At 39.3% G+C, this 20,463-nt stretch overlaps 1 pseudogene; it reads left to right on the top strand.

The window, feature by feature from the left end:
* Positions 1-1,631: 1,631 nt before the first annotated feature.
* On the top strand, positions 1,632-20,020 carry LOC121527672 (annotated as a pseudogene).
* The last annotated feature ends 443 nt before the right edge of the window (positions 20,021-20,463 follow it).

Here is a 20,463-nt window from a genome sequence, read left to right as displayed (position 1 = left end):
ATAGATAGATAGATAGATAGATAGATAGATAGATAGATAGATAGACAGATAGATAGATAGATAGATGTAGTTCAGTCCGTTAACTTTAGTCCTTTAAACACACTTTTAAGTTTAAGAAATGAAGATAAACAACAGGGGCGTCACTAGGATTGAAAGACAGGGGGCTTAGCTCCAAGGGTTGCAGATAATGCTTGTACATAGTGCATAGCGGTTGAATTTTTTTAAAATCACACCTTAAAAGTTGTCATTAATTTAAGCATTATTAGCTGGAGAGCATTCATCTTGACCTATGACTCACTCTCTTTCATATGTTGGAAAACATATCTGTTAATGCATTAAGTAAAATATGAATTCTTTTATATATCTAGAAATATATACAGTGCTTAACAAATTTATTAGACCACCCTAACTCTAACCAAAGTAAGGTTTATGCCACAGCTGCCCTAAATTAACAGCATTGGTAATTACCAAAATCATTTTTGATGTTTCTGCAATGGTTAATACACCAATATGTAGAAGCTCTTTAACCCAAATGATATTTTTAATGCTAAAATATAATTATTATTGTTACTGATTTACAAAAAAACTGAAAAAATAGTAAAGTACATTATTATTTATTGAATAATATGTCAAATTATAGTTATTTACTTGCATTCCTGAAGAGAAAAATTAGTTTTAGTGGTTGAATGTTATGCTTGATTAATTTTTGACTTCACAGAGAAGCCCAGTGAGCCGGCTCAAATTTGGGTGAATTCAGGTTGAAATCCCTCATTCCTGCTCAAAATGATAAAACGTAGAGAGCTCACTGAAAATGAAGGAGTCCGCATTAAAGCACTTCATGATGCTGGATGGTCTCTGAGACAAATATGACAGATGGTCTAATAAATTTGTTAAGCACTGTAGTTTTGTAATTCCTCTCTTTCTTCTCTCAGGCTGTCCATTCCTTCCAAATAAAACTAGTTCATTTCTGCCTGCCACTGATATTTTTCTCTCTGTTTGAAGACATTGAACAAGAAGTAACATAATGATGTGGAGCATTCATCAATCACTGTTTTTACTGTTATTATTGCTGGGAGGGGGGCATAGGAACATTTAAGTCCCCCCTCCTTGTCCTGCCTAAACACAATGTACATAGTACTGATATTTGCAGCTGATAGGTTAAAATTATGGATGAGATATTGTTTGTAAATAGAAGAAGTGTTTAAATCTGCCAATACAATAATTAACCTTTGAACCGGTATTCCTGTCGATACCCATATGCTGCGAATCCCTACTTCCTTTGTTATCGCTAGAAAACCAGTGTTGTTATGACGAGAGGATGAGTTTATAAAACCTTCACTTGAGAAAACAATTAAATATGTTATCGTGGAAAGAAACTAATTTAAACAAAATCTTGAATGCACGCCAAAGTAGGGCTTCCATACTTCAGATATCCAAACTAAGCAGATATCATGTGTTCTATTCTGGCCGGTTAAATAAGAATGCATCCTAAGTGTTCACTAAAGTATACAGATGTGCTTTATATGTTTTTGATTTATTTTGATATTCTGCATGTTGACATTAACGTGTCCTTGGTGACACTGACGCACGAGCAATCCCTCTCAAGCATCTTGATGTCCAACCCCCCCCAGACTCGTCCACATTTTCAGCTCAGCCTCGCCTCGGCTTCCCTGCTGCTCCACGCGCTGCATCAGCTGATCCGTCACGTGGCCTGGCGTCGTGGCTTTGCAAAATGGAGTTGTCTGAGTCCGTGCAGAGGGGCTTACAATCTCTCGCCGACCCTTCCTCCTTCGACCAGAGCAGCTTCCAGGCTTTGGTGGAGGTGTCTTTCCGGAGTCTGCTCTCCTCTCACGCGGACCCGGGAGTCCTCGGTGAGCTGCTGCCTCTCCTCCTCCTCCTTAGCGCTGCTGCTGCTTTTGTCTCCGCTAATGCTTCCGGGTTCTCTCCGTGTGGATGTGTAGAAGACCTGCGTCGTTGTTTATGGATTTGTACGGAGCAGATGCGTGCTACGGTTCGCCTTAAACCGGTTCCCCCGTGTTTATAATAAGATCTTTAATGAGGCGAGGAGGCTGAGCCGGGCTGAGGCGAGCATAGCTTCCTGTGCTGCAGCCTGATTTGCATGCAGCGGCAGTCACACAATCTCACGGACTCCTTTTGTCATTTAAACTGCCATCAAGTCTGTTTTGCCCATTAGAAAGACTTTGTTAGACCGTTTCAGTCACTATTCGTCCGATCTAAATATGGATAGTCCTACACATCAGATTACTCGCTTGTCTTTGAATGCAGTGCAGTCTCTTGCATTAGTAGCTTACTGTGACTAACCTCCAGCTTTAAGGAGTTAGAATAAATGATGCAGAATGACAGCAGAGCTCATGCACTAACGTCTTACTCTCTGATGTGGTCGTTCAGCGTGTTTCACACTTACTCACACCATGTGTTGACTAACTTCTGCACCAGTCCAGCTCTCCTCCCTTTTTAAATTGTCGAATTATTTCCAAAGTGAAATGTTCACAATGCAAACAAACAAAGGACCCCCGGCTGATGCAGCTGAGGGCTCCATTCACATGCAAATCATGATTGATTTCCATTCTGCACGTCAATCTGGAGAGCAACAGTATGGATCGCCAGGTCTGCAGCAGTCTGTTCCCTCCATGCATGCTCATCCTCACCGTTCTACATGTTTCTGTGCTTCTAGATCTCCCCGAGCTGAAGCAGATCGACCAGATCCTGCTCAAACAGACTCATGCTGCGGGGACCACCTTCATACTTGAGGCGGTCAAACAAAACGCAGACAAGTCCACGATGAGGTAGGAGACGTCAGGCCTGAGGAGAGTTTAGTGTTTGCAGCGGATTTCTAACAAAAGACACATGAACAGGGTTTGTGGTGCAAACTGCCTTCATATCACACTGTGTGACAGGAAATAGGTTAAGCTGAAACGTGAGAAAACTCATGTGCCCCTTTGAATTCACATCCCAGGAAGCTTTCCAATAAAAGAATAGCTCAGAAAAGATGTAAAATGCGTTTTTTATTATTATTTATCATAAAATTGTTCACAGGCTTAACTTGAATATAGTGCATGGTGATGTTTTTATCCGTATAGTTGAATTGATTGTTTCATAGACCATGGGAGTGATCTAAGTTGATCAAATAGGCTGTTTTGTCTTGAATGTGTACAAATTTAAATAACCTAGATGGATCTTTGGCATCTGAACTAGTTCACATTAATATTCGATTTCATTATAATTTGTTTTAAAATAATTTTGTTCATTTTTTAAATATTTTTTTGCTTTTGAACACAAATTAAACAGCACCAATAAAATAAGGCATCTAATATAATCAAGTGAATTATTGTAAGTAATCAATATTAGTGTGAGGAAGAGACTCTTATATCATCTATGCATGCACAAGGAACACTTAATATGATTACAGCTGACAGTGATGAAGCTCTTAAACTTGTAAAAAATCAGACATGAAGTTCAAAAAGAAAGCCTTAAAACAAAATTCTCCTTAAAAAAGGAAATAAATTTAGCCAGTTATTTGGACTGTTTTTGTACCTGTGTATCTAAAGAAGGGTGGCAAAAAATAAAATAAATTAAAAAAAATCACCTTTGTCACATTTGAATTTCAATGTTAGATAATCCACTGATATGAGGCCAAAGATCACTTCCTTATGATTATAATTGCTGTATTATTTGTACAGGGACCATGTACAATAATAAACATAAATGTTGCCATGTGGTGCATTGAACCAGAGTTAGCTTAAATCTAATTTACCTCTGCAGTCCCTTGGCAGGTCACAATTAAAACATCAGTTATAAAACATTACAAAGAAAGCAATGAAACAGTACCTCAGAGCTGCAAAGCTGCACATCACCCACACCGGCACACTCGCATTAGATGGATTTATAAATCTATCTATGTGATAAAGTCTATTTTTCTTCACATCAAATGTGTGGTTACTAAATGGCCTCCTTTTAATGATAGCTCTTTAACTGGTGAGTGGATTAAACAGGGACAGAGCCTGACGGTTTCATGGGTTTTAAGTAGTTTTTGATTCCTGCAAAGTGTTGCACATCATTTTAAATGGGGATGCATGATATGGATATGTTTTTTCATCCAGTCTGCCTGTACCGATATATGAATGTAGTTCATAGCCTAAAACACTCTAAAGTTTAAGGTTGAACAAAGAAACAAACTTCATTAAAGAAAATATGAACAAATAAAAAGATGACAGCTGATGTAAGTGTAAGATAAGATAATACTTTATTGATCCCCAGAGGGGAAATTCTTGCATTGCAGCAACACAACAAAGGAGAAAGGTGGTAAAATGCAATAGACCTGAACAACATAACTAATTAAAGCTAAACAAAGAATTAAGTAAGTGGCAGTAGGTATATACAATTATATAATGTGTATTATATAATCCTGCCTAAAACTCCACAAACATACTTGTACATTAGGCAGATATTAACAGCCCATATATTGATTGTAAATATCAGCAGATATTTTTCTGTCTGCTGATGCTGGTATCCTGCAGATAATACTGTGTAAAAGTGATTTTGAATATGTTGCATCTAACATGTTCGTATAATTCTGTTTTTATAAACTTATGCTTTCTAACAGTTGTCCTTCTCTTTTACCTTCAATGGTTTTGATGTGCCGTTGTCTTTTGGTTTTTATAATTGAGCAGTTTCAATTAACCAGAAGAGGAACACACTGTCTGTTATTTCTATAAAGTCTAAAGCCATCATTATATTTGTTGCTTTAGTAACCTTTTTGTAATTCATCATAACTTTATTTCTGGAATGAACCTGGTCTTGTTTTCAAGTATGCAACCATGATCCTTGGCAGAATTCTACTGTAATGTTATTTTGTTAACTAAAACTATGACTAAAAATGTTAGTTAACATCCTTTTTTTCCCACGAGTAAGACAAGGCTAAAAAATGATTTTTGATGACTTAAACTCTGTCAGAAAGTAAGTTAAGTGTTTGTGAAGAAGACTAAAACAAGACTAAAATGTAATGTGGTTTTCTTCTGACATTCTAACCCCGTGATATTTCTCTGCTGTGGATAAATCCCTCAAAACAAGATCTCTGCAGCTCTTCTGCCTCTCAGGGATGCATGTTTATGCAGAGTGCATAGAGAACACTAGTATGATCTGGTAACAGATTCAGAATAAATGTTCTGACTAAAAGTAAAGACTAAAATGTGGTGTCTTATTTTACTAAACTTTAAAGCAATATATGGGGGCAATCCCCCAAAAGCTTTCCATCTGGCCCCAAAAGGATGATCAAGTTCAGAAAATGTAAAGAGGATAAAAGATGTTCTAGTTTTCAGGCTTTGTCTTTGAATCTCTATCAAGAACAATCTAACAGTTTGTGTTTTTACAGAAATCCATCTGTCAGCCAGTATTGCTTAATATGATGCAGGATAAACACATATTTACCAGTCCAGTCCTGATCAATCCTGTAATTTTTTGCATCAACTTTCTTGTTCATTTTTCTTTTTTTTTCCTGCCTAGAATTTAAACAAAAGACCGTTTTACTGCACGTGTTTTTTAACCAATCATGACATGATGGAAAACATGTCAGCCCCAAAAATTAGTAAAGTAATGCCAAAAAATGACATAAAATTTGAGAGAAAATAGAAGTATTAATACTAAAATATGTTAACAGGCAGACCAAAATGTTTTTTTTTTCATTGTGGTTTATTTTAATGCCTGGCCCCCACAGTGTCTGTCAAGACAAAAGTTGACCCTTGTTAAATGATGACCACTGCTATAAAAGTCTGAAATGACTTAAATGTGACTAAAACCTATGAACATTGATCTTAACTCCAAGACTGAAAATTAAAAAGCTGCCAAAACTAACACTGTGCCAGTGCAGTGGAATGATTTCTGATGATTTAATCTGATTATAAAAACTCAGGCTGAGAGTGATCTCCACTGAAGTCACTCAGGAATATTAGAAAGTTCAGGATCAGATTCATGGGAAAGAAATAAAAGATTGCTGAAATTTGAATTTGAACTCTGGGAAGTCCTGATATGATAAAAGAAACTGTTCAACTTTAACTTTATTGTCCTCCAAGGGAAAAAAATGCTGAGAAACATGAGAAACACAATCACACAAATTCAGACCCAACACTGAAATACATTAATACAAAAATACGTTAAAGGACAACTAATGGCAGAGCCATGAGTTAAAGAAATATTCAGATATCTGCAGTGAAAAAAAAGCATAATATTTATTCATTTTTTAAATGTAGTTGTGTAATGGCTCAAGTTATGAACGAATTTTTCATCCTGTTGGACTTAGCCTTTAGCTATCTGATTTCCTGACAGAGGGTAGGAGCTCAAACTCAGCATGAAGAGGAAGATCAGAACTCTGTATGAAGTCCTGAGCCTTAGATTTGACCCTATTGTGAAAAGTCTGAGGTAATTTAATACCAATAATTTTACTGGCAACCTTAACAACATGCTCTAACCTCTTTTTATCTCCTAATGAGAGGCTCTGAGACCGGGAGGTAAACGCAAAAGTAAGGACAGATTTAACCATGGAGTGACAAAATGCTGCATGCCCCGTACCGGTTGAGCTTCCAAAGGAAGTGCAGTCCCTGCTGTAATTTTTTTTTTTAACACACAAAAAGAGAAATCTTGGGACATTGTCTCTGAAAGAGCTTGAGATGTGCTAAGTTAAAAGGGAAGTCACTCAGTGCTGACTTTAGCTGACTTTTTTCCCAACACTTTACACTTGTGTAGATTTGTATATAATGAAAAAGTCATTGAATAATTAAACTCTGCTAAGGCTAGTGATGACCTAAGACTTACACAGTAGTGGATGTGTCCAAAATAGAGACAGAAATGTCAGCATTGCAGATGTACATCATCCAAAAAACAAGTAGAAGTTCACGTTTCCATTAAATCCATACTGGCTCCCTGAGAGATAAGCCTTTCCTTGAGGGTTTTTTTTCATCATTTTAGGAGATAGAATTTAAACTCTAATGGACAGTGTGGACTTCAAATTAAGCCCTAGTAGTGCCGAAATATAGGGGTGACACTGTTCTTGGAAGATCTGCCCATGTGAGAAAAGCCCACCATGTTAAATAAATACAGGTGCTGATTAAAGATGTTTCTGTTTGCAGCTCGTGCCTGGAAGAACTGACATTCAGTGCAGAAAGAATAGAAATATTCTACAGCACATATCAGGTGACTGATGACACACAATGTTAAATTAATGTTCATTACATTAAACCGTCTGTATAAATGAAGTAATGGCTGATTGCTGTGTTTTACAGAAACACAAAAAAGAGCTGGAGCATCTGTTAACAAGGCAAGTCTGAGATATTTAGAGGATATTTGAAGTCTAAATGCCAATTTTTGTATTTAGCCTAACGGGTTCAGTTTGTGACCATAATATAGAAAGTATTCTTTGCTGTCTAATGACATTTAAGTGAGTAGTGGGATGTTTACGCACGGGATATGAGTGTTTTTCCCATTATCTCTGTATGTCACTGTTAAAAGCATCAGATGAGGGGGAAAAGCACGGATCAGCAGAAGTGAATATCCAACGGGTCGGATAGATTTAACAGTTTTAATCAAAAAGGGATGGGTAAAAAGATCAAAGCAAACATGTTACTTTTCTTAACAGCGAGGAGGTCAGAGTGACTTTGGGTGCTAAAAGGGTCGCGGCACATAAGACAGCAAAAATCTCTGCAAACAAGTTTACGTTTGATATTACACTCAAACAGAAAGATCAAACTGTTTCATGAGCCTCCAGGTGCATATTGATATTTCTGCACGCAGCAGCCTCCTTAAATAAACACCGTCTTTTCTTCCATCTTCCTTCAGCATTGGAAGGTGTCCACCTCACATTACCGATGTCTCGTGGCGTCTGCAATACCACATGAAGGTAAAAACTTTAGCGCATATTTGTCTTTTTTTGTGGCACTATTCCTTTCAAGCTAAAGCGTGTTTCCCTCCGCGACAGAACGCACAGGTCGATAAGGTCAACGAGCCTTTCTACTCGATTTCACTCAACACTGAGGTAAGACAAGAGCACATCCTGATACCTCCACTTTCATGCCTTTTCCTGCATGTTTATCTTTCTGTCTTTGTGTTCTTTTTTGGGTCAGAATAACGGATCCTCGGAAGATATCAACTTCACCTGCACTATGGAGCAGCTCCAGGTAGCCTTAAAGGAGGGCTAAGCTCTTCTGCCTCTTTTCCACCGTCATGCATCATCTAATCAACAAATTTTAGTCTCCACGTCAGTGAATTATGAAAATGAAGGAAGGAATTTGCTGCGGGGAGGTTTTACTGTTAAACAAGGAAGATTCTGTTTCCTAAAGTGGCTCATAAATGTGTATCTCGTAACTACCTACATTTGTAGAATAAAATAAAGAAAAGAAAAGCTTGCAAGAAGGATGATGCATTTATGCATTATCCATGAAGGCTTTGCAGAGGTGACTATGACCTTTTTATGCTTTCTAACCTGTATTTTAACCATATAGGATTCAATATTCACGAGGCAAACAACATGCGTAATTTATTCCATGCGTAAAGTTTTGTTTAACTCGTCAACCTGTAAGGCTCAATCAAAAACTGAACTGATCATTGAAGGTGAAACGTTTATTATTATGAGAGTCGTTTTTGTTTTAAATTGAAATTTTAGTTTAATTTGACGTCACTTTAACGTATGCTGTTGCGTTTTATCCCTTTTGACAATGATCAATTGTTTGCAGGATCTGGTGGGGAAGCTCAAAGACGCTGCCAAGAGTGTGGAGAAAGCCAGTCAGATGTGATGCCGGTGTTCTGTTGTGTCGCCTTTTTTCTGCACTTCGCCTTGCAGCTTCCAGCCTCATTGTGCATCTCTTTAGAGCCACTTTTGTACCTCACATTGACGTGCCATGTTTGCATATGACGGATCATTCCAAGTTGTGTTTTAATAAAAGAGAGAACCAAAATCCACCTTGTCCTTTTATTAAAGTGAATGTTTGCTCTCACTGATGCACATTTATTTTTAAGGAATATTTTTGGATGAATCAAACTCAGTTTGTGACATTGTTAACCTACTTGTATAGATTTTTTAGGGGGGCAATTATGAAGACATGCGTCTGGAAACAATAGCCAGAGTAAGATTTAGCCATAGTTGCATGACAAGTGTGCATTTTGTTTCCTGCATTGCAAGAAGAGGCGCAGCTCGGCTATTTGATGAGAACTATTAATAGACTTTTTCTATCTGCAAGAGTTGTTCCCCCCTTTAGATTGTTCTCCATCTCATCTGAGAGTTCAAAGCTGCTGAGCTGAAGCACCACAGCGGCTCAGATTCCACAAACATCCGAGGTTGCCTGCGTTTTTTTTTCTGCCGCGCTGGCTGCACACGAGGATAAAGGCTCCAATTCATCAAGTGGAAGTTGCGGCGCATTTTCTCGCAGATGTCAGGACAGCCTGTGACAAAGGTTTGACACCAGAGCCATTTGTCACATGGACGGATTTTAACCAAGTGCGTGGGTCTTTTTGAAACCAGAGATTAATAAGGTAGACCCGCCTGCATGGTGTTAATGCGTGTTCTGCTGAGTGGATTGAAGCTTTTTGACGGCATGGACGTGTTTGAGTGCGTGTGCTGCAGTTATTTTTATCAGCACAGAGACGAGGGCACACCATCAGTAGCCTACTTTCAAGACGACACTAATCATCTTGTGCCATTTACGCGAGAGAATATTACATTAGTGTGCGTTTTTGCGGTAAAAAGTGTCTCAAACGGTATGATTATTGTGTTATGTTATTTAATTAATGCGTCATGCATTACAGAGACCGGAATGTACCGACAGTAATTTTTGTGCGCCCTTAAGAAGCCACCTGGTGTCATTTCAGCTCCATGCAAGCTCAAACTGCTTAAACGTGAGGGAAATTTGGCGCATAAAAGTCAATTCACGCGTACATGTGTGGGTTTCGTATGTTATTTTCACATCATGCGTTTAGCCCACTAGACGAGAACTAACAGCGTACACCGACAGTAATTCCAAAGCACCCTTAAGCAACGAGACCACGTGACCAAAGCGGGGCGGTCGAACTACAAGCCATTTTGGGGACGGTGTCAGTTTCCACGGAGCACACACACACTGCTGCATTTTACTGCTGCTGAAGCGGATATTTTGGAGGCAAAGTTATCGGTGCCGAAGCGGGAGATTCCCGGAGCTCAAGCCGGAGGGTTCGGCAGCGTTCAAGCCGCGGATCGGTTACGCAAGGAGCGCATACGCGGCAAGGAAAACGCGGAGTTTTATTCTCCACATCTGAAATGCGCTCCGGTCCGCCGTGCGCTCTCCGCCACTGACAGCGTCTGCAGCCTGCTTCAAGATGGCGGCTCGGCTTCTATTCATTTTCTGCTGATCAGCCTCCCAACTTTCATTGTCTAATCGCCGCAAGAGCCTCCGATTCCCCGTCGAGCCTCCAGGTAAGCCTTCATCGATATCGCCTCTAACTAACGCGGGCAGAAGGAGAGGTTTGGGCTCGGTGCTTTTGTGTTTTTCTCGCCACCGATCCAGCGGTGGATGAGGAGCTTTCAACGGTGGCTGCAGCGATCACCGACGTGGAGCTCCGTCTGTCTCTGCGCACCACTTTTTTGTAAAAGATGTTCCCAGCTCTCACGCAAACGCGAATTCCAATCCAGATCAACCGACTATTGCTTTGTCTAATGTTTGGGGATCTGTGTGTATAAGTATATCCCGGTTTGATTTCGCCTTGAATGCTTTGGATTTATGTAAAGTGGGAGATCTCGGCTGAACCAGGCTGTGTTGGCTGAGATGTTTAGAGCAGCAAGTGCTCCAAACGCCCCTTCTGTGCCCAGATTTCATTTGAGCCCCTTTATTTTATAAAGATAGGTTCTTTGGGGTGTTGGTTATCGGGTGTTATATTGATTTTGCGTGTTTGTAACCAAATGTTGGATTTATTAACTTAACTTGGATGGCTCCCATGAACGTCACAAGGAGGCAAACCACTTGAAGTGTGCATAAATGTTTGATGACGGCTGCTTGGTAAACACTGGCTCATCGGTAATCACGCGCTCTGGGTGTTTATCTCTTGGTGTGTGATTATATGAAATAAGGAGGATGATTGAGATTGGGGAATTTAAAAATAAATGCTGGCCAGGGTAGAAGTGGTTGGTTGTGCCCCACAGTCAGCCAAAGCATTGACGACTGCGCTTAATTTTGCCAACAGACGGACTATTTGTTTGTTCTCGTTTAAGTGTAGTATGGATTTCTATATTTTCGCCTTCATTTGGCTGAATTTCGGTCACTTCAGCTCTGAAGCTCTCGATTAGGGAGAGTCTAACAATATGATCCAGGCTTTCAGCCTCCTGGGGGAGAAAAATTATCATTTCACTCATGAATGCTGTTGGGGACCCTGTGTGCGCCTAATGGGCTCAAATGGATGTATTTTCCCAGACTGACAGCTCTCAGGATTGTGGACTGGATGCAAATCTAGGCTTCCAACTTTGCGCACAGTGATGCACACTTTTAACACCCAAGGTGCCGTCTGCTCTGCTCTGATTTGATACATAAGTTGATGTCTTACTGCATTATATCAATATTTAGTGAATATGAGTTTTCCCATAGCCTGGCTTAATTGGCTCACTCTCAGCTGCTGTTCATTTAAAGGAACCTTTACAAGAGGAGCTGCTCTGGTTTGGGAATAAATGGGGTTAGGACGTCTTGGGTCAGTGAGAGAATGACGAGAACCCCTCTGTATGTGTGCTGCTTTGGTGCCAGAATCAAAGATTAGTTCGTTTATGACTAAAAAATAAATCGGACCATGTAAAGAATATATGATAAAGCATATATGCTCAGCGTTAGCTGATAATGGGAGCAGACTTTGGTTTCACTGTGGGTTGGTAAAGCTCGTCAGCACCAGATACAAATACCCATTTGGACTTCTGTAGTGACCAAGTAGAATTTTTGTAGAGATAAAGCTCTGATAGGGCGGAGGGAGACAAGTGGTCCAAACTCCACTCGTCCATGACGCAGAGGTCTCCATGTGTGTAGCATATGTCATTAAAATCCATGTGAGTTGTCATTTATGCTAGGTTGCTTCAAATTGAAGCATTTAATCGGTCTGTGAGTGGGTTATGGCTCCACGAGGTAATAGTCTGTGCCCAGCATTCTTAAATCCATCCTGTTGACGTATTGTAGACTTTTTATGACACTTTTATTCGTTTAAAAGTCGACAAACGTCACATTACGCCATGGCGTTATCAAAATTACGCACGGTCACAAATGAGTGCTCCGTTTTAGATATAAACTAGCACACATTATGGCGGGGTATTATGGGAAATAAAAACACTTTGGCACTAGCTGTGTTTCTTCTTCCAGGCTTTAGTTTTATAGCTAAGGATGTCCAGCATCCTTTTATCCACCCTAATGACTTAATTTAGACTTTGAATGCGGCTTTCATCTGTTTTTGTCGCCAAAGGGCGCGTTTCGTCAAAGCTTTATCAAAACTATGCACGCTCACAAAATAGTGCTCCGTTTTACATTTAAGCTAGCACATTTTATGGCGGGATATAGAGGGAAATAATCAAACTTTGGCACTTGAGGAATGAGTTAGCTGAGTGTTTCTTCTTTCAGGCTCTAGTTTGGACCAGGTTCGTTGCCCCAAAGCTCTAAGTGCTTTGTTTCACAAAGAACCGTCGTGTCTCTTCAGCTGATAATGACGCAGAATAAATAAGACTGTTGGAGTGTGCTGTAACTTCAGCGCAGTCGCTGCTGTCTGGCCATGTTGCTGCTGCACACAGCTCATTACCGCGCACACGCCATGAAAAACACGGCGCAAAGCGAGGAGGATAAAGCGGATAATAATCTTCGAAAAGGACCCAAATTCCGCCCCTCTCCGTGGTCTGTGACTGCGGGAGCTCCTGTAAACGCGTTTCACATGGGTTTTTATTCGCACCCTGGTCGAAGGAACCCCGGCAGCCCGTTGAACCGACAGGGGCTTTTTTTCCTCCACAAAATGGCAGCCGTGCTGTCGGCAGCCTGGCAGTCCAGCGGCTCCCTCGCTCTCTGTGAGGCTCCGGTCCCTCCTCGTTCCCGCTCTCACACCGGCAGCTCGCCGTGTTGTTGTTTTGGTTGGAGAGACCCTGCCTTGTTCTGGTGACTGGCGACCAGCCATGTGGGCTAAAAACGCAAAGGGAGTTGCCATAGAAACGCTCAGGTTTCCCCCATTGCCTGTGTGGCACACCTGACGCAGTGAATAGGTGTCTCCATTCGCCCCCCGTTCACTGACACTGACCCTAGGGCGCCACAGACCCCGCGTGCATTCTTAGTTATCAGAAATAATACCTAAGTGTGCCATAACATCTATGAATAAGGTGTGGCGGCCATAAATGTAACCTTTCCTCTTACAAGTCAGATAAACACATAAAATTAAGACTAAGATGATGCGCGCAGTCGCTTATTCCGCCAGTGGGACCGAATTTCATGATTCTGTTTTGCAGAAAATTTCCAAACCCGGATACATGATCCCCCATGCCCTCTTTTTTGACATTTTAAACCCGTGCTTTTAAATAAGGAGGAAGCATGCTCTGTTTTCTTTCTGGTGTCGCCATGTGTTAAACCATGTTGAAAGCGCAGCAGAAGAGCGCGTGAGTCCATCGATCTCTCAGTGGAAGTGATTGATTTATGATCATTTACTTCACTGCTGCTGCATATCAATCTGCCACCGCGCTCCTTTCTCCCGTTGCTTATGATGTGATTAGCATAAACGATGATGTTGCTTTAACACAGTCAAACAAACAGTAGCATCTTTACCAAATGGTCTCTGATGCATCCTCTCGCGTTCTTTATTCTCCGCAGGATTGTTGTTCCTCTCTCTCCCAACATGCATCGGACAACCAGGATAAAGATCACGGAGCTCAACCCTCACCTCATGTGCGTCCTGTGCGGAGGATACTTCATAGACGCAACCACCATCATCGAATGTCTACACTCATGTGAGCAAAGCGGCGAAAATAAGAGCTAATCTGGTTATAGATGAGGGAATTTGGGCTGTATTTTAGCACAGGCTGGCAGCAGACAAAGCTCCTATCAGTTCACATGCAGGATATCCTTTTAGATCACATCTAATGATTTTTCTCTTATGGTTTGCAGTTTGCAAAATGTGCATTGTTCGCTACCTGGAAACCAGCAAATACTGTCCCATCTGTGATGTACAAGTGCATAAAACCAAGCCTCTGCTCAACATTAGGTGAGAACCGTTCCCTGCCTCCCTGTTCCCTGTTTCTGCCTCATTTAGCATTTACTGTTTATATATCTTAGTTAAAGGCATGATCTGTAAAGAAAGCAGAAAGTCTTGTTTGCTTTTATATATTTAAGATTTATTTTTAATGCAAATGTAAGTAAAGCAGCTTCAGCAGTCATTTAAACTCTTTGTTTCCTGTTTCTTCTTCTGTGGTTTCACCCTTTGTTTCTGCTCTGAGCAGCTGGATCAGTCTGTGTTTGTTTCAAACACTCCACACATAAGGGATAATAATACTATGGGATGGTTATGTGTGACATTTAGAAATATAACTTCAGTCTCTGTAAATGTAGTCAAACAGGAGTAGATAGCCATCTGTATCAATAGTTTGAATGCTTGTGTCTGAAGTTGGTTTCCCTTCCTCTCTCTTTCAGGTCTGACAAAACTCTGCAGGACATCGTGTACAAGCTGGTCCCTGGCCTCTTTAAAAGTAAGAGCAAAACCAACATGTTTGCTTTTACTTTGACTCTGCAGTTTTATTTTGTAGTTTTCTTTTGATGGTGTTGTTTCTCCTAAAGTGAACCACAGGACTGGGACAGCAACTGTCTCGACACTTAAAGGCGCAAGTAAATGTTCAGGTCAAATTACATCCCTCCAAAAAAGGAGAAATGTTGAAAGCCAGACACTTACATTTTTGTTTTTATTTTAATTGTTCATTATATGAAAATGGTACAAACTTGCTGCTTTAGCTGCTGAGCTAGGCTCATACTGTTGTCACACATGGTTGATTTTAGTCATTTTGTAGAGAGTTATCATACTATAAGGCAAGAATTCCATAGTTTTTAACCAATTCTCATCTTGCACTATTATTGGGTGAATAATCTAATAAAATGAAGCAGAATGTGGGCACATTTTGATGACTTGGTATTTCTGCTGTGATAAAACAAACCGTTATGCCATGTTCTACAATTAATTAAAAGAAAATGCTGTGTTATAATCATGTGGTGATTATCATAGGAATCCTGACAAGCAGAACACTCCTTAAAGTCAGTATTTTTGCTCTAGATTCAAACTTTTTATTTTGTCCTCAGATGAAATGAAGAGGAGAAGAGACTTCTATGCAGAGCATCCTGTAGATGGTTGGTATAAAACACTAAATTTTTGTTGTTGAGAAAGGCTTTTGCTCCGTGTCTTTAGTGTAAACTGTGAATTTCCCTTTGGGGATTAATAAAGTATGACTTGACTATAGTTTACTTTACTTTAATAATGACTTGTGTTTTTCTAGCTTCTAATGGATCTAATGAGGATCGTGGAGAGGTGGCAGATGAGGACAAGAGAATAATCACAGATGATGAGATCATCAGCCTCTCTATTGAGTTCTTCGATCAGAGCAGGTAGGCAGACTGGTTTGCTCTTGTTCCTCTTCTATTGTTGAGACATTATCAGTCATGCTTTATTAGATACTTCTGGTTACTGTGGTTGTAATTTGAGAGATGACCACACACTGTTAAATACAGATACAGCAGAAAGGAACACTTGTGATTTAAATCTGCAAACACTCCTTGGAAAACATTGAAGCTGGTTAAAGATGAGTGCTTAACTGTCTCAGTGACTAAACATTTCTCTGATCCTTGTGTTTGTGAACCGGTCAATAACTCCACTGATCTCTATCTAAAAAATGGACAAGGTCTCATCTCACTGTCCTGAGTTCCACCATAAACAAAGTGGTAAAATCCTGCCTTAGTTTTTTATTTCTAGAATAATTTTAAGATGAGGTCATTAGCTGTGCTTTCACATTTTTGGACATCTGTTATGAGTGATTGCTGTTAAAATAAACCACATAGAAATCAGAGATAACTTGCATTTCATTATTCCAGCCTTAATCCCATTAAGGCAGGAAACTGATTTATTATTTTACTTCACTGATGCTTTTTCTTTCAACACAATTTAGAAAGCTTTTTTTAAGATTCTCTGTAATATTGATCACATTTCAAATTGTAAATTACAATACAATGCCAAACAACATCTCTGTGTTAAAGAAGTGTCAATAAAGGTAAAAAGTTAAAAAGATAGATATCGTCTATGGGGGGGTGGACAATCATCCAATAAAAAATGTGCTTATCATTTAAAATGCCAATATTATTGTTCGCTGGATGCTAAATATATATTTTGATATACATTTTTTTAATAGCTCTAAAATCAGATTATCACCCAATTAAAATAATATAAATCACAGTCACTGATGTTTTTCTTTTTTATTCTGTGCAGACTTGGAGGTGGGGTGGAGGACAAGCAGTCCAAAGATCAGGTATGACAAATGGAATTCAAGCGTTTATATACAGTGCTTAACAAACTTATTAGACCACCTGTCATATTTGTCTCAGAGACCATCCAGCATCATGAAGTGCTTTAATGCGGACCCTTTCATTTTCAGTGAGCTCTTGCATTTTACCATTTTGAACAGGAATGAGGAATTTCAAACTGAATTCACCTTTTTATACCCAAATTTGAGCCGGCTCACTGGGCTTCTCTGAGCTTCTCTGAGAAGTCAGAAATGAATAAAGCATAACATTCAACCACTAAAACTAATATTTCTCTTCAGGAATGCAAGTAAATAACTATAATTTGACATATTAATCAAGAAATAATAATGTGCTTTACTAGTTTTTCAGATTTTTTTGTAAATCAGTAAATTTGAAAATTCATGAATAACAATAATAATTATATTTTAGCATTAAAAATATCATTTGGGTTAAAGAGCTTCTACATATTGGTGTATTAACCATTGTAGAAACATCAAAAATGATTTTGGTAATTACCAATGCTGTTAATTTAGGGCAGCTGTGGCATAAACCTTCCTTTGGGTGGTGGTCTAATAAATTTGTTAAGCACTGTATATATTAATAAAGGAAGCAGTTGTGAAATATTTAGTGTTACAGACATGTCCTCATTTTAAGATTTGTGATAATTAGCTCATATTAACAAGTGAATGTAAAGAAGAAAAAATAAAATGAAGGAAAAGGAGTACCATCAGAAATGCCATAACTACCCCTGTATCCCTCCCTGCTCCCTGGGACTTTCTAGTTATGTTATTTCAAATGGGGTGTCTAATGCCATTAGTTATCAGTCTAACTTTTGTTTCCAGCAGTTGAAAATATTTAGAACAAAATAAAGGCTAACTACCTCTAAGAGATGATTTATACTGGAATGTACGTCCCTTTGGACAAATGGGTCTCCTAATTGACGTTCTGTAATTCTAACTCTCTGTAGAAAAAGAGACATTGTTTGGTTGAAAATAATCCTTTGTCTGGTTTTAAGGTGGACTGCTATGTAATCTTTAAATGCTAGCATGTATACTAAAATTTTAAAAAATGAATATATATATTTAATTGGTAAATTCTTGTTTAATTTGCAGGTGGCTAATAAAAGGTACCTGCAGTGTCCAGCTGCCATGACAGTCATGCATCTGAGGAAGTTTCTGCGCAGCAAAATGGACATCCCAAGCGCTTACCAGGTTTAGTTTATCCAGCCTTTACAAATAGAAAAAGGACATTAAAACTCATTGAATGTGATTGCCAATATCTATATTTTTTATCAAAGTGTTCCATGAAAGCAGGTATTTATATTTAATTTCCTCCTGTATTATTTTTCACCCCCCAGGTTGAAGTCATGTATGAAGATGAACCTCTGAAAGATTACTACACATTAATGGATATTGCATATATCTACACATGGAGAAGAGTATGTTGATTTTTTAAATTTTTATTTTGCACAAGTATGACTTGGTGGTCGTTGGTTTCTATTTATTTCGTGGTTCACAAATGAATATCTTTTCCATTTTCCAATATATTTTGCTATTATCATGTTCTTTCCATCTACAGGAGTAAATATTTTCAAAAAGGGATATATAACAACTAAATAATGATCCATACCCAATAATGTTTAGCTCTCGTGATTAGCTAAGGGGTGTATTGTAGGCTACTAATGGATATATTAAAGATAAATGTATTTAGATTTTATTTCAGCTGATTTGGCTAGAATTTACATTACACATAACAAAAGATGTTTGTAAGGCCGCTGTTTTAACTCTTCGTCATAGTCGTCAAGCTGCTAATTAAGTTATTTTCTTTAAAAAAAAAAAAGTTCTTATTGTTATACTAAAACTACGGGATTCGGGTTGACAGAAAATATTCTACGGGGTAAATTAATGAAATAGGCATACTTTGGTTGGTTTGTTTTGTAAAGACGGTATATGCCTCTCTTGGTTTTAATTTATTTTGACATAATGATCTACACGCTCGTGCTGGTACAAAGTAATAAGCACTTCCTCTATACTGAAAAAAATATTTAATTAGCTTATACTCTTTTTATGTTAGAGGTCAAGCAGCATGAGGGTCATGTTAAGGCTATATCTGTTATTGGACGTTTTTAATTTGGTTTTAATTCATCTGCATACTAATAATAGCCCATTTTATTACCTTTTTTTTGATCAACCCTTCAAACAGAACGGCCCGTTGCCGCTGAAGTACAGAGTCCGACCCAACTGCAAGAAGATGAAAGTTAGCCACGCGCAACAGGAGGGCCAGAACAGCACGAGCAGATCCGGCCCGGAGAGCGACTCTGCCAGTGAAAAAGCCGGGAGTCCTGCTGGGGCTCCATCCACGTCCTCGTCGCTGCCGAGCCCCGGCACGCCTGCGCAGTCCCCGCACCCACAGCTGCCTCACGGCCCCAATAACGTCAACGGAACCCCGGTTCCCGCTCCTCCAACCCCCAGCAGGTCTTTCACTCAGTTCAGCAGCGGGAGCAGCGGCGTCAACAAGCCGCGGAAGGTCTCTCTGAACGGCTCGTCGACGTCCTCCGGATGACGCGGGGTTCCGTACCGAACCGGACCAGCCAACGCCAGACCCCCCGCTCAGCTAATACTGTTTCAATGCCAACGTAGTTCCACTGTGTAGACAATGTTCTCTCTCTTTCTCTCTCCATTTGTTGTTCTGAATATCATGACGTCATATGTAAGTCTAAACGTAGTGGAATCAGAGACATTTCAAAATAAAAGGAACGTGGAAGTTGGACGTGGGAATTTTCTATAACATGAAAGCAGATTTTGATGTTGAAAAAAGAAAGTTGGTAAGAAGGACAAGCATTTATCGCCTTTAAAAGAAGCTACGTCTTTATTTTACAGAAGTGACTGAAGATAGAATTTTATTTTTTCTTTGACTTTTTTGCAAATGAAACGTGTTTATCATGATTCTTTCATATGTGTTGGGATATTTTAAAACTGTCAGTTAAAGCATGCATGCTCATGATGATACTTTTTTTCCTTTAATGAAAGATGATTCTACGTGTTTGCCCCACAGGGTTTTATAATCGTTTCAGGCATTTTTTTCCCAACGAAAGGAAAACAAGAGTGTAGCGCTGCTGGCTCCATGAAAACGTAACTTTAAAATTGCCTTTTAATGGAAGAAAAAAAAAAACACTTTCCTGTAGCTGCAGTGGAGTCAGATCGCTTATGTTCCACGTCTTTAACACGTTATAAGCAGTTTTAGAAAATCCACATGTAAATAGAAACAAAATGCATATTTAATCAGCAATGATGATGATGTTATTCTCGTATTCTCCTTTGCTGTAAGGGAATGACTCGGGCTCCTGTTCGGCTCCATTTCATGCTAAATGACAGATGTTTTGATGTCTCCCGTGTTTTCCGTATTTGTATCGCTCGATTGTATGGACAACTTATTGTATTGTTACTGTTGCACAGTATAAAACATCTAAATAAAACATTTTACACTTATGGACGAGCGCGTTAATGGCCTTTCTTTTGGAGGAGTAGTCAGCTGGTGTTTTGCATTCAAAAACATCGTTGTGGAAGAATAGATCTGAGCAGACGGTGAATAATGTCACGTGCCCGTTTGAATGAGCAATGACGGAGATAATTCAGTTATGTAGCCAGGAGAGCTGGCCCGGGATCAAATCATGTCTCCCAATGGTCTAGATGAAGGCTAACTGAGATGAAGCCTTGATTGATTTATTTTTAAAAATGATTTATCACAAGACATTTTAAGCAATCTATGATTTTCTTAGACGCTAAAGGGGCGGGAGGGTCTTTATTTTTAAAGTTTTACGGTTTGTTTACAGTTTTTACTATCCTCCTGTTATTTCGTTTTTATTTTTAAAAACGTATTTTTTCTAAATGAAATTAGACCCACAAGATCGTCCAAAATGCTTGGAGTAGCC

This window comes from Cheilinus undulatus, linkage group 19 (assembly GCF_018320785.1).
Source record: "Cheilinus undulatus linkage group 19, ASM1832078v1, whole genome shotgun sequence".
NCBI lineage: Eukaryota > Metazoa > Chordata > Actinopteri > Labriformes > Labridae > Cheilinus > Cheilinus undulatus.
The sequence above is the reverse complement of the archived record's forward strand: the minus strand, read 5'-3'. Positions and strand labels throughout refer to the sequence as shown.